Source organism: Loxodonta africana, chromosome X, assembly GCF_030014295.1.
Source record: "Loxodonta africana isolate mLoxAfr1 chromosome X, mLoxAfr1.hap2, whole genome shotgun sequence".
Taxonomy (NCBI): Eukaryota; Metazoa; Chordata; class Mammalia; order Proboscidea; family Elephantidae; genus Loxodonta; species Loxodonta africana.
In genome coordinates, this window is record NC_087369.1 from 165,786,889 (window position 1) to 165,801,254 (window position 14,366).

A 14,366-nucleotide genomic window follows, 5' to 3' on the forward strand; every position below is an offset into this window, starting at 1 on the left:
AAATAGCAGCAACATCATGGGGAGCATACACACCTAAAAACTTTCCGAGTACAATGTCTGCCACGGCTTCTACTAGTTGGGCTGTTGCTGCAATTTCCTTGAGGCAGGGGTGTATCCCCTAGCCAGTGGGTCCAGTTGTAGACTGTAATACCCCACCAGTTGTTGTGGACCACCATGAGTCTGTGTGAGGACCCCTAAAGCATTTCTGGCTGTTTCAAGGACATACAAGGAAAAAAATCAAGATTATAGCTTGGGAAATCCAAAGCTGGAGTGTTAAGTAGGAACTCGTTTAGATTTGAAACAACCTGAATGCCTTCCTCTGACAATAGAATGGGTCAGGGGAACCCCCCTTTAAAAACCGATATTAGGGTTGGGCAATTAATGAAAAATTTGAAATCCATGTGAGGCAATAAGTCAGAGACCTAAAAATTCTCTTAACTATTTCTTAGTAGTTGGAATAGGAAAGGCCAAAATAGCATCCTTTCTCTGGATCTAAGGAGACCCCTTGTGCAGAGATAATGTGCCCCAAATATTTCACTATTGGCAGTGTTAATTGTAATTTTTCTTTGGTCACTTTGTGTTCTCTGGCAGCCAAATGTTGCAATAACAAGCCACTGTCTTCTAAGCAAGCTTCTAATGTTTTAGGACAAATTAACAAGTCATCCAAGTATTGAAGTAAGGTGGAACCACAGACAAACTGTAAAGATTGTAAATGAGCAAGTAAAACTTGGGGAAAATAAGTAAGTCTTTTGGTGCACCCTTGGGGCATCATCATCTAGATGTATTGTTGGTCAACTCAGATAAAGCCATATAAGTATTAACTTTCAGGATGTCCTGGGACACTGAAAAAAAAACACTACAAAGGTCTACTCCAGCAAAGTGAGTGGTCTCAGGGGGAATATTAGGAGCAGATGACAGTTGGGAACCCAGGGAACTATGGAATAGCAATGTGCTTAATGGCACATAATTCCTGCACAAAACTCCAACTCTGGTTCCTGGGTTTCCTCACAGGAAACCCGGGATTATTACAAGGGCTCATGGAAGGAATGATAAGCCCTTTGGCTAAAAGTCCTGAACCACAGGTTCCAATCCTTCCTTAGCCTCTCATTTCAAAGGGTATTGGGGAATCTTAGGCAGTGGTTTAGAAGCATCTTTTTGGATTTTAATGGGCTCAGCAGATTGAACCTGACCAATACCAGTGGAGGATGTAGCCCACAATGCTTCTGGTACAGCAGAGAGGCAGTTGGGGACAGTGGTCAGGGTAGAGGTGTCTTCCTGTAAGGGCATGGCAAGCCCCCGGAAGAAACACAGGGTGCCCTCATCAACTGTGGGTTCTTTTACCTTGGATTGGGAAGCATCAGGTATCTTTAAACTATCTCTTGTTCAGTAAATTGCTAATGACAATTCCATTTTGATAAGAATTCTCTACTTAACAAATTAACAGGTGTATCAGAGCTTCATAAAAAAGGATGTATATCCTCAATGGGTACCAAAGAAACTGTTACCAGTTGGGAATGAACTAAAGTCTGTTCATGATTTGAGATCCTACTACTTTAGAAGCTTTTATACTCTAGGGCAGAGGCTTTTGCAAATTTATGGGGTCATTAGCACAAAGAATAGTCCTGTGTCAATTAATTCACATGGTTCTCCATTAATTGGAGGGTTCTTTCTCCTTGCAAAATGAAAGCTACTAGAGCCTCTAACAGATCCCCAGAGCCCTTTCATTCAGGCTTGGGCGGTGCTAATGGCAAAACACCAAGCTTATTCTTCAATTTAAGGCAATCTTTCTTGAAATGTCCTGGCTTTGAGCAATAATATCAAATGCCAGGAGCTCCTGATTGGTGAGCCCTAGGTCTATTCTCAAGCTGGGTTTTGAATGAATCCCTTATTAAAAGCCGAAGATTGTAATTGTTGTAACTGAAATGCCATTCATTTATTTTGGCAAGTTTTAACCTTTTGCTCAGTTCCTTAGCTCTTTGTTGAAAGATTTGGGCTAATTTATAAGCCAAGGTGGTCAATTCTGAAGTTTCAATACTTTTCCAATTTAATTGATGACATTTAACTAAATCAGCCAGTTCAAAGTAGAGCTCTCCAACAAAAATGGAATAAAAAGAAATTCTGTCTCCAATGTCTTCTAAATTTAACCCTGAATGTTCCATAAAAATTTTAGTTAAATGTCCTTATAGTTATAAATATTTTCATCTTTTTCTTGCTTGCAGTCTTGAGTCTTAGCCCAATTTATCCTGTGGTGAGAAAACCTTGGGAAAAAGTTCAACTAGATTTTCAACAATACCTTTAGTCTGGGTTAGTAATTCTAGATTTGGGACATTAGGTTGGATAGATAATGAATTCTCGGGTTCTTTCTATTTAGCTTCTTCTGTCTACCTTTGAGCAACCCTGGGTCCCAGTAGCAAGTGTAATAGTTTATAGATCTGCTGGTCCAAATTCATAAGTTTCTGCTAAAATCTTAAAAAAAAAAAATCTTAAACTTCTAAAAAACCTTTTGAGGATCTTTGTGATGATCAAGGAATTCTTTAATAATGGCATGAAGTTCTACTTTAGTCCAGGGGCCAAAATTCAACCTCAGGAGGTCCTCCTCCAGGCTTTGGATATTTCATTTTAAAAGACATTTCAGTTGCTGGTTTAGTCTCTCCTGTAGCTACTATTTTGGTTCCTCTTGAAGATCCCCTTGGGTAACAAGGAAGCTCACACAATGTATTGTCAGGACAAGAAGGTAGGGATGGATACAGACAAACAGCCTCTGGAGGAGCAGTTGCAAGAAGAGAAGACGCTGCAGTGACAGTAGAGTTTTGGCATTATAATTCTTCAATCTGTTTTGCTTGCCTGGACACTATGTCTTGCAATGAGGCAGATTTACTATCATTTTGTCTCTTGGAAGCTTCCGAAAACTAATTAAAATAGGTTTCCCACTGGTTTTTATTGGTGTGGGAGCCTTTAGCCTCTAACTTACTACACAGAAAAGTTAGTTTAGTGAGCTGAAAACTCCCCCAAATTGGCCAGTGGTCCTTGAGGTGTTCTTTGATAAGCACATGCTACTGTCCAAGATATTGAACTGTACTGGGGCCATATTTTTAACCATATAAAAAGCAGGCGTCCTAGAGGGTGCCCGCTATGATCCTTTGAGTCAGCATTCCCCATACAACCAAAGACCTGTACGTGGTAGCAACCAAAGGGTGTGCTAAGCCTGATGCACCCTTACAGAAACAAAAGGAAAAGGTTTGCATAGCAAGTTACACTTTTTGTCCACTAGATGGTAGACTTGTCATGCTCAAGATTCCTATAAAGCATTCAGACCAGGAACAGCAACAAAAGACTGAAAGCTCAAAAGAAACACTGAGAACTTCAGCACTTTCAGGGTCTGATAAAAACCTATCAGGGGCTTTGCTGTGGGGTTGGGCTGTGTTTTGCTTGTACCAATGTTTTTCTTTAGCTGCGTGGACATTTGCTTGTGATAGGTAGACAGTCTTTTGCTCTGGTCTAGCCTACATCCAGCTTATGTGGAAACAGGAGCCTTTAGCCATCTTGGGGCTGGTGACCACTCTCAAGATGTCTCCCATGCTCTTTGCTTTTGCAGCTTGTAAGACCCAAAAGCACCTCAGTAGACAACCATTCAAACTGCGAGTTAGAAATAAGCAAATATTAAACAAAATAAAAATGAGTATGAACACACTTAACAGGAACTCAAACTGTAGTAAAAACCAGAAACCTCCAACAAACTTGTTCAGCCATGAATGAAAAAGTAAAAGTGGAGAATGGCTTAAATAAATCCCAAAGAACCATGCCAAAATGCTGCATGCTGGGGGTTCAATTTCAGGATCACTCACTTCTGGACAGGTCCCAACGGGTCTGAGAAAGTGGAAGGGCCCAAGGGACCACTGTCAGTGTTTAACTCCAGTTTTTTAGCTCATCGGTTCCACTGGGAAAAGATGTCTCTGAATCCTGCTAAGACAACACCAAATGTTTTAGAGAAAAACTAAAATGAAAATAATTTTCTGAAGCCAATATATCATTTGAATTAAAAAAAAAAAGCCCATTGCCTTCGAGTCTTCATTTGAATGGGGGTTGTGAAAACCTCAGTGCAGAAGCTCATGGATCCCAGGGAGAGGTGCAAATCACACATAGTTATAGTGCCATAGGAGGTACTACAAAACACAATATTTTGATTGGTTTACAGGGATTGAGGTCAATCAAAGGTTGGACAAAGCAAAGCATGATTTTTAACATTATTGGTTACATTAACACAGCTGGAATATATTGATTGGCCAAAGGACATAATTGCAAGGTATGTGGTCATGGAGGGGGTCTCATGATTGTCACAAAACAATGGCATGATGATGGCATGACAGATATTGTTAGGAAAAAGTTGTTAAACATTACCTTGCTTAGAGCATAGATCTCCTAGGGAGATCTAACACAAAGAATTTCCTTAACAATAGGATTGGTTCCTAAGCAACAGGGTTTAAATCAGTGTGAAAGGTTATACTGGATCTTAGTTCAGCCATTTTACTTTAAGTCTGATGCCTCTTTTGATTTTATATCCCATATCACACTCAGCGATCCAGGCAGATTTGATCTTGTGATGTTATCATCTAAACCAGGGCTTCGAACTGGTTCTTGCTGGTTCAGTCATGGCTGAGAAAGTGAAACCAGAACAGGCCTGGATTTTTAAAATGTGGGTGAACCAGAACGATAACTGGAATGAAAAAAATTATGGGTTGAAGCACTGCTAAAAACTTAATTTCCCTCTTAGAAAAGCAGCATATGCATTGTATAGCAACCAAATCTTTTGCCTGTAGGATTTTGAGCAGAGATGGAAACAGTGGTGCCCTGCTCAAAGATGGTGGATGACTGTATTGCTTTGAATGTGTGCTCTTCACAGTCTTTCCAATAATTCAATCTCATGCATCAGGCTCTCGAAAGGGTTCACTATGCCTCTTCTGAGTCTCCCATTCCAGGGCTTCGACCTGTAATTTTCACCATTCCAGTTATTGTTACACTTCTCCAAAATTTAAAAAATTCATGTCTGTTCTGGTTTCACTTCACTGGTCATGACTGAACCGGTTCAAACTGATTGGAAGCCCTGATCTCAACACATAGCTGTGATATCTCCAGAGTAGGGAAAGAGAAAGTGGAGTACGAGCTTGCAATAAGAGTTACTCATAGGCATGGAAATGAGCACTGAAGTTTCCTAGACTAGAACCAACTATATGGCCCCATAGAGCTGGAAAATATGGAGAAGCACATAGATATTGGTAAACAGTAAATATCTCTGGTATAAAATGAAAGAAGATTAATACAAGCAGATCAAATTTGGTACAAATTGAAGCTATATTTATTTTTACAATAATTTTAAAAAAAAGGAAACTGAGCCTATAATCAGGTAGGCAAAATCTATATGATGGATTCAGAAAATCAAGCTGCAGGCCTTGGAAACACTGGGCTAAAATTACCACTCTTGCAAAATGAAAATAGAAGAGGATTGGGTTCAGACCTCAGTTCAGTAGCTTTGTAACAGGAGTTTGGAGAACAGCATGTTGTTGTTATTGTTGTTAGGTGCCGTTGAGTTGGTTCCAACTCATAGCAACCATATGTACAACAGAATGAAACACTGCCTGGCCCTGCACCATCTGTTGTTATGCTTGAGCCATTGTTGCAGCCACTGTCAATCCATCTCATTGAGGGTCTTCCTATTTGTCACTGACCCTCTACTTTACCAAGCGTGATGTCCTTCTCCAGGGACTGGAGGCCATATTTTCCAACTACCAATCCTTCTTCTTTGTTTCTAACTTTTGCATTCCAATAACCAGTAATTATCAGTGCATCCTGATTGCATGTTCGACCAATTTCTGACTGCAGAAGTTAGTAAAAATCTTCAATATCTTCATCTTTGGCCTTAGTGGTTGGTGCGTAAATTTGAATAACAGTCATATTAACTGGTCTTTCTTGTAGGTGCATGGTGGATATTTTCCTATCACTGACAGTGTTGTACTTCAGGACAGATCTTGAAATGTTCTTTTTGACAATGAATGCAGTGCCATTCCTCTTCAAGTTGTCATTCCTGGCATCGTAGACTATATTATTATTTGATTCGAAATGGCCAGTACCAGTCCATTTCAGCTCACTAATGCCTAGGATATCGATGTTTTTGCATTCTGTTTCATTTTTAATGATTTTCCTAGATTCATACATCTTACATTCTATGTTCTGATTATTAATGGATGTTTGCAGCTGTTTCTTCTCATTTTGAGTCACACCACATCAGCAAATGTAGGTCCCAAAAGCTTGACTCCATCCATATAATTAAGGTTGACTCTACTTCAAGGAGGCAACTCTTCTCCAGTTGTATTTTGAGTGCCTTCCAACAGGAAAGGCTCATCTTCTGGCAATATATCAGGTTTTCACTGGCCAATTCTTTTCAGAAGTAGACCGCTGGGCCCTTCTTCCTAGTCTATCTTAGTCTGGAAGCTCAGCTGAAACCTGCCTGTCATGGGTGACCCTGCTGGTATTTGAATTCTGGTGGCAAAGCTTCCAGCATCACAGCAACATGCAAGCCCCCAGAGCACGACAAACTGACAGATGCGTGGTAGAAAGCAGCATCATAGAGTGGAAAGAATGTGAACTCTAGATTCATGTAGACATTAGGTTATATCCTGTTCTCCCCCTTACTTACTAGGATACTTTGGCAGGTTCCAAAACTCTTCTGATGCTGAGTTTTCTTTTTGTGCTAGAGCATAATAAATTCATTACTTTCCCAATGTATTTATCTGCTGGTGAAAGCACATTAATATGTTGTAAAATGTGATATTATAGCTAATTGTTTTTCTTTCAGACTGATTGCTCTTTAAAGATGGCAATGTTAACATTGAATTCCCAGTTTTTCACACAAGGTTTGGACACATCTGTTGTTGTTGTTAGGTGCTGTCCAGTTGATTTTTTTACTCATAACAAACCCATGTGATGAAGTTGAACTTCCCTATAGTGTTTCCTAGGCTGTAACCTTTACAGGAGCGTATCACCAGGTCTTTCTCCCGCAGAGCCACTGGGTGGGTTCAAACCATCAACCTTTTTGTTAGCAGCCAAACATTTAGCCATTGCACTACTAGGGCTGATTTGGGCACATATGGCAAAAAATAAAATAAAACAAAATAAAAAGCAAACCATTGCTGTTGAGTCTATTCCAACTCATAGCAATCCTATAGGACAGAGTAGAACTGCCCATAGGGTTTCCAAGAAGCAGCTGGTGAATTCAAACTTTTGACCTTTTGGTTAGCAGCTGAATGCTTAACCACTGGGCTATATATAGGTGTTCTGAAATTGTCTGGAGAAGGACAGGAGGGAAGTAGGGAGGGAGGGACTCATACTCAGAGGAACTTATTTTCAGGGATCCAGAAAGAATAAATAAGGAAGGTTATAATCCAAGTAAAGTGTTAAGGCAGAGATTTAACACATTAGCAAATGACCGTTGGCAATGAGCCAATCTTTGCCAAACCAAGTGTTCCTAACATACTTCTCGCTCAGGTATAAAGTCAAGGTCAATTTAGGAGCCAGGCAAGTATTGGAAAGGAATGAAAAATATTTACCATCTGTCATGTATTGAATTGTGTCACCCCAAAATGTGTCAACATGGCTAGGCCATGATTCCCAGTATTGTGTGGTTGCCCTCCATTTTATGATCTGATTATTCTCCACTTTGTGATGTGTTATAAATCCTAGCCTCTATGCCTGCAGTTATGGTTCTATTTGGGAGTGAGATGTCTGTTATGTTAATGAGGCAGGATTAAGTCATGTTAATGAGGATTAGGTTATATATATTTTTTAATAATTTTTATTGTGCTTTAAGTGAAAGTTTACAAATCAAGTCAGTCTCTCACACAAAAACCTGTATACACTTTGGGGACCATGGTTTCAGGGGACACACTCCCAATTACTCTCCCCTAATGAGACAGCCCGCTCTCTCCCTCCACTCTCTCTTTTCATGTCCATTTCACCAGCTTCTAACCCCCTCCACACTCTCTCATCTCCCCACCAGACAGGAGATGTCAGCATAGTCCCAAGTGTCCACCTGATCTAAGAAGCTCACTCCTCACCAGCATCCCTCTCCAACCCATTGTCCAGTCCAATCCATGTCTGAAGAGTTGGCTTCGGGAATGGTTCCTGCCCTGGGCCAACAGAAGCTCTGGGGGCCATGATCACCGGGGTCCTTCTAGTCTCAGTCAGACCATTAAGTCTGGTCTTATGAGAATTTGGGGTCTGCAGCCCACTGCTCTCCTGCTCCCTCAGGGGTTCTCTGTTGTGTTCCCTGTCAGGGTAGTCATCGGTTGTAGCCAGGCACCATCTAGTTCTTCTGGTCTCAGGATGATGTAGTCGCTGGTTCATGTGGCCCTTTCTGTCTCTTGGGCTCGTAATCGCCTTGTGTCCTTGGTATTCTTCATTCTCCTTTGATTACAATAGCAAACAGATGGAAACACCAAGGTACCCATCGACAGATGAATTGGTAAATAAATTATGGTATATTCACACAATGGAATGCTATGCATCAATAAAGAACAGTGAGGAATCTGTGAAACATATCATAACATGGAGGAACCTGGAAGGCATTATGCTGAGTGAAATTAGTCAGCTGCAAAAGGACAAATATTGTATAAGACCACTATTATAAGAACTTGAGAAATAGCTTAAACTGAGAAGAAAACATTCTTTTGTGGTTACACGAGCGGGGAGGGAGGGAGGGTGGGAGAGGGGCAGTCACTAATTAAATAGTAGATAAGAACTACTTTAGGTGAAGGGAAAGACAGCACACAATACAGGGGAGGTCAGCACAATTGGACTAAACCAAAAGCAAAGAAGTTTCCTGAATAAACTGAATGCTTCAAAGGCCAGCATAGCAGGGGTAGGGGTTTGGGGACCATGGTTTTAGGGGACATCTAAGTCAACTGGCGTAATAAAATCTATTAAGAAAACATTCTGCATCCCACTTTGAAGAGTAGCGTCTGGGGTCTTAACCACCATCAAGCAGCCATCTAAGATGCATCAATTGGTCTCAAGCCACCTGGATTATAGGTTATATTTTTATGTTAATGAGGTAGGATTAGGGTGGGATGCAATACCTTTACTCAGATCATAGCCCTGATCTGATGTGAGAGGAGTTTTCCTCGAGTGTAGCCTACATCACCTTTTATCTTACAAGAGGTAAAAGGAGAGAAAGGGACACAGTAACACCAAGAAAGAAGACCTGGGAGAGGAATGAATCCTTTGGACCCAGGATCCCTCAGCCGAGAACTGCCTAGGCCCAGGGAAAGATTGACTGAGACACATGGAGATAGATCTCCAAGGGATGCTGAGTCCACAGATTTTGAAAGGAGACATGAACCTTCCCCTAGAGCTGACAGGGAGACAAATCTTTTCCCTAGAGCTGGGGCCCTGAATTTGGACTTCAAGCCTCTTAAACTATGAGAGAGTAAATTTCTGTTTGTTAAAGCCATCCACTTGTGGTATTTCTGTTACAGCAGTGCTAGATGACTAAGACACCATCTAATGAAATTGTGAAATACTCCAGAACCTCAGTATGAAGTTTTACTGTGTTTCAAATGATGACGATGCACCTAGTATCTTGGGTTGTGAGTTTCAATGTAAAGGGACATTCTTCATTTCAGATACCTAGCTGTAATGAATACTTCAATGAGACAAACATTTAATGAGCACTTTCTCGTACAAGGCACTCTGCTCAGTTATGAGGGAATAGCAAGGTGACGAAGACATAGTTCCTGGTCCAAGAGCTTGCACAACTCTATTATTTTGGAAATTATTCCTATTTTCTCATCCAAATAAGTGAAGTATCAGCAACTGCACACCTGTGTTTATATAGTTACATAAAAATAAATAGCAGCACAGCTAGCCTGGAAAATAACAATTACATCTCTAATAATCCCCCTGAAGCCTAAAATAATTTATTTGCATTTTAAAAAAGGAAATTGAAGTCAAAATGCACACAACACTTAGAATATGCCTATTGAATGGAACGGAATCAATTCTTGTTAAGACCAACAGAAAATATATGCCGGTCAGCTAATGGAGGTGGGTCAACAATACAGCTTTTGGTAAAAAAGAAAAGAAAAGAAAACCTTGTCCGGATTGTCAAGGTGCCCAAGGTCAGATCATGACAACCTAAGGCTCTGTGATTTTCTCTTATAGAATTGTTAACCAGCTTCTTAAAGACATGCCAAATATGTACGTTCAAACCTTTTCAAGAGCCTTCAAGGTATTCAAAAATACGGTTTTTCTGCATATTTGAAGTGCTTCATTTGTCACCACTGCCTGTTGTATCCTTCTAGTAGTACCACCATATTATTCTATTATAATAACTCATGTGTATGTGTGTGTGTGGGGGGGTGGGACATGATAATGTTTTAAAGTAGTAACCAATTCAATGTAGTTTATCACTGTGCAATTACTTTTATTCCTACCCTTTGTCCCCATTCTAGACTGCAAGGAATCAGAAAGTCCTCCAGATCATCTGAGAGCATGCAGACAAGATACTTTAAACCAACAGTACTAGGGAGGCTCTGCAGTCAGAATGAGGAAGGCCGAGAGTGATGTCTGTGGACTAATGTGAAGGGTGAGTAAAAACGTGAGGGTCTCACCATCAGGGACCCAGATATTGGATCCCAGCTTAGGCTGGAGCTGAGATTACTGCTACTATAGTAGAGACAATAATAATAATAGTAACCCATTGCCATCGAGTCGATTCCAACTCATAGGAACCCTACATTACCATGTATTTAGTGCCCACCATGTGCCAGGTACAGGCATGCCTCATTTTGTTGTGCTTCACTTAATTTTATTTTGCAGATATTGCATTGTTTACATATTGAAGGTTTGTGGCAACCCTGCATCAGGCAAGTCTATTGGTCTCATTTTTCCAACAGTATATTCTCACTTCGTGTCTCTGTGTCCCATTTTGGTAATTCTCACAGTATTTCAAACTTTTTCATTATTATATCTGTTATGGTGATCTGTCATCACTGATCTTTGATGTTACTACTGTAATTGTTTTGGGGCGCCACAAATCCCACCCATATAAGATGGCAAACTTAATCGATAAATGTGCGTGTTCTGACTGCTCCACTGACTGGCCATTCCTCTGACTCTCTCCCTCTCCTTGGGCCTCCTTATTCCCTAAGACACAACAATATTGAGACCAGGCCAATTAATAACCCCACAGTGGCCTCTAAGGGTTCAAGTGAAAGGAAGAGTTGCACATCTCTCACTTTAAATCAAAAGCTAGAAAGGATTAAGCTCAGTGAGAAAGGCATGTTGAAAGCCGAGACAGGCTGAAAGCTAGGTCTCTTGTGCCAAATACTTAGAGAAGTCGTGAATATAAAGAAAAGCTCTAGAAGGAAATTAGGAGCGCTACTCCAGTGAACACACAAATGATAACAAAGCGAAACAGCCTTACTGATGATACGAAGAAAGTTCTAGTGATTTAGATAGAAGACCAAACCAGCCACAACATTCCCTTAAGCCAAAGCCTAATCCAGATCAAGGCCCTACCTCTCTTCAATTCTGTGAAGGCTGAGAGAAGTGTGGAAGCTGCAGAAGAAAAGTTTGAAGCTAGCAGAGGTTGGTTCATGAGGTTTAAGGAAAGAACTCATCTCCATAACATAGAAGGGCAAGGTGGAGCAGCAAGTGCCGATGCAGAAGCTGCAGCAAGTCACCCAGAAGATCTAGCTGAGAGAATTGATGACGGCGGCTACGCTAAACAAAAAAAAAATTTGGTGTCGAAGAGACAGTCTTATATGGGAAGATGCCATCTAGGACTTTCATAGCTAGAGAGGAGAACTCAATGGCTGGCTTCAAAGCTTCAAAGGACAGGCTGACTCTCTTGTTAGGGGCTAATGCAGCTGGTGACTTTATGTTGAAGCCAATGTTCATTTATCATCCCCAAAATCCTAGGGTCCTTAAGAATTTTGCTAAATCTACTCTTCCTGTGCTCTATAAATGAAACAACAAATCCTGGATGACAGTACATCTGTTTAAAACATGGTTTATTGACTATTTTAAGCCCACCGTTGAGACCTAATGCTCAGAAAAAAAAGATTCTTTTTAAAATATTACTGCTCATTGACAATGTAGCCAGTCACCCAAGAGCTCTGATGGGGATGTTCAAGGAGATTAATGTTGTTTTTATGCCTGCTAACAAAACATCCATTCTGCATTCAACTTTCAAATTCTTATTATTTAAGAAATACATTTTGTAAGGCTACAGCTCCCATAGACAGTGATTCCTCTAATGGGTCTGGGAAAAATAAACTGAAAACCCTCTGAAAATGATTCACCATTCTAGATGTTAAGAACATTTGTGATTCATGGGACGAGGTCAAAATATCGACATTAACAGGGGTTTGGAAGAAGTTGATTCCAACCCTCATGGATAACTTTGAGGGGTTCAAGGCTTCAGTGGAGGAAATAACTGCAGATGTGGTGGAAATAGAAGGATAAGCAGAATTAGAAGTTGAACCCGAAGATGTGACAAATTGCTTCAACCTCATAATAAAGCTTTAACAAATAAGGAGTTGTTTCTTATAATTTTTATTTTTTTTTTCTTATGGATGAGCAAAGAAAGTGGTTTCTTGAGATGTAATTTACTCGTGGTGAAGATGCTGTGAACATTGTTGAAATGACAACAAAAGATTTAGAATACTACATAAACTTAGTTGATAAAGCAGCAGCAGAGTTTGAGAGGATTGACTCCAATTCTGAAAGAAGTTCTACTGTGGGTAAAAGGCTATCAAACAGCATCACCTGCTACAGAGAAATCCTTCATGAAAGGAAGAGTCAATGGATGCACTAAACTTCATTATCTGATTTTAAGAAATTACTACAGCCACTTCAACCTTCAGCAGCCGCCCCCTTGATCGGTCAGCAACCATCAACACTGAGGCAAGACCCAAAGATATAATCCACCAGCAAAAAGATTATATCTCACTGAAGGCTCAGATGATGATCAGCATTTTTTAGAAATAAAGTATTTTTTAATTAAGATATGTGCATTGCTTTTTTTTAGACATAATGCTATTGCACACATAACAGACTACAGTATAGTGTAAACATAATTTTTATATGCAGTGGGAAACCAAAAATTTCGTGTGACTCACTTTCTTTATTGTGATATTCGATTTACTGCAGTGGTCTGGAACTGAACCCGTAATACCTCTGAGGTACACCTGTAATATGTAATATAATTTACATAAGCCATCCAGAATACTCACAATAGCCATCCTAGGAATTCATGTTATTATGCAAATTTTGTATTATAAAAAGGAATCTCAGAATAAATTAATTGCAAAGCTAGCAAGTGAGGACATCAGAATTTTTTTTAATGTGCTTTAAGTGAAAGTTTATAAATCACATCAGTCTCTCACACAAAAACTTATATACACCTTGCTATGTACTCCTAGTTGCTCTCCCCCATAATGAAACAGCACACTCCTCTTCTGTACCCTGTATTCATTCAGCTCCTGTCCCCCTGTGCCTTCTCATCTTCCCTGCAGAAAGGAGCAGCCCACAGTCTTGTGTGTCTACTTGAGCCAAGAAATTCACTCCTCAACACTCTCTTTTCTGTCTTATATAAAAAAAAATCCCTGTCTGAAGAGTTGGTTTTGAAAATGGTTCCAGTCATGGGCTAACAGAAGATCCAGGGATCGTGACCTCTGGGGTCCATCCAGTCTCAGTCAGACCATTAAGTCTGGTCTTTTTATGAGAATTTCAGGTCTGCATCCCACTGTTCTGCTCCTTCAGGGATTCTCTGTTGTGTTCCCCGTCAGGGCAGTCATCGGTTGTAGCTGGGCACCATCTAGTTCTTCTGGTCTCAGACTGATGGAGTCTCTGGTTTATGTGGCCCTTTCTGTCTCTTGGGCTCATAATTACCTTGTGTCTTTGGTGGCCTTCATTCTCCTTTGCTCCAAGTAAGTGTGTTGAGACCAATTCGTGTATTCTAGATGGCTGCTTGCTAGCGTTTAAGACCTCAGATGCCACTCTCCAAAGTGGGATGCAGAATGTTTTCTTAATAAATTTTATTATGCCAATTCACCTAGATGTCCCCTGAAACAATGGTCCCCAGACAACCGCCCCTGCTACTCTGGCCTTTGAAGTGTTCAGTTGTATTGAGGAAACTTCTTTGCTTTTGGTTTAGTCCACTTGTGCTGACCTCTCTTGTATTGTGCATTGTCTTTCCCTTCACCTAAAATAGTTCTTGTCTACCATCTAGTTACTGAATGCCCCCTCCTTCCCTCCCTCCCCACTTTAGTAACCATCAAAGAATATTTTCTTCTGTTTAAACTGTTTCT